Genomic DNA, 1,437 nt, shown 5'->3' on the forward strand with positions numbered 1-1,437 from the left:
AAAAAAAAAGAAAAGCATCGTGCTCTAGTATCATGGAGCTCCGCAGCTTCAGCTTCTCTAGATTCTTGAGCCCCTGGATCCATTCTGGCAACTTGAGCAGGTTACCGTAAAGCTTGAGGCTCTGCAGTGTCTCAGGAAATGAGAACTTTCCCTCCAAGCAGCCACATAAACCAGGCTCCCCCTCTGATCGGATTGACAATGACTCCAGGCGGCTCAGACCAACAATTGTTGAACACAACTTCTGGCCTTTTTCCTTATTGACGCCAGTCACTCCCAACTTGTGCAACAGCGTGAGTCCTTTTATGTCCTGTATAATAACCTTCCCTCGTGTTCCGATGTTCACAACACCCAATGTGTGCAGGGCTTTTAGTTTCCTCAACCCTCTTGGAACTAGCACACCATCCTCAGTTGGCATTGTGGTAGCTCGAAGATAGTTTAGCTTCTGAAGCTTGATGATGCTCTTTGGCAACTTGACAATCCTAGTACCTCTGACATCTAGTGTCTCGAGTTGCCTCAGGTTGCCCAGTGAATCTGGCAGGTAAAAAATATACCCACATCCTCTTAGAGAAAGGTATGTTAGGTGAAGAAGCTTCCCAATATGCTTAAGGTGATGATCATAGAGATCATATGTGTCTTCCAGGTCTAGCACTCGTAGCAACCTCATCTTGCGAGGAAAAAAAATGACTTCCACACTCCAAAACATGTAATTGACCATAGACGGGACATGTCCACTATGCTCTGAAACTCATTCTTATCTCCCTTCCAGTTGCTGCTTATAGTCAGGTGGCGCAACGTGGTCTGGCTGTTCGAGCTGCAACCTTCCTCCAGTGTAAAAACAAGATTTTCTTCCATCGACTCGGAGACACCAATTTCACGGATAAGATCATGAACTTGGCAGGAACCAATTCCATTTGTACCGACGATTGATTGTTGAGATGGTAGGATCATACTCCTGCTTATAAGTTCCATGAAGTAGCCGTCCGCTATTTCCATCGCACACTTGCCATGCACGTCCCTTGAGTAACCCTCTGCACTCCACCGACGTGCCAATCGTCCCCGTCCAACCTTAACGTGCCAATCGTCCCCGTCCAACCTTGTAATCTTCGGGAAAGATGGGCATATATAGGAAACATGACTTGAGATGATAAGGCAAACCATCATAGCTTCTCATAAGGACATTTCTTATGGTCCCAAGCTCTGGATTCATCTCCAACTCAGAATTGATATTATCATTCAATTTCCTCCGTTCCAAAGAGGTTTTTGGTTGGTTGGACAAGAAGCCACCTATGGTGACTATTGCAAGGGGGAGCCGACCACACTTTCTCAGAATCTGTTCTGTCTGTTCAACTAGCTCTGGATATTGCAAATTCAAATCAGTAGTCTTCTTGAATACCTGAAATCATGCGGTCTAGTTATTTAGTACTGTGGAAATTAAAC

The 1,437-nt window shown here is 45.2% G+C and overlaps 1 pseudogene; it reads right to left on the minus strand.

Moving 5' to 3' along the window:
• Positions 1–16: 16 nt before the first annotated feature.
• LOC123178107 (disease resistance protein Pik-2-like) lies at positions 17–1,393 on the minus strand (annotated as a pseudogene).
• Between the last annotated feature and the right edge of the window lie 44 nt (positions 1,394–1,437).

Source organism: Triticum aestivum, unplaced genomic scaffold, assembly GCF_018294505.1.
Source record: "Triticum aestivum cultivar Chinese Spring unplaced genomic scaffold, IWGSC CS RefSeq v2.1 scaffold317800, whole genome shotgun sequence".
NCBI classification, from domain to species: domain Eukaryota; kingdom Viridiplantae; phylum Streptophyta; class Magnoliopsida; order Poales; family Poaceae; genus Triticum; species Triticum aestivum.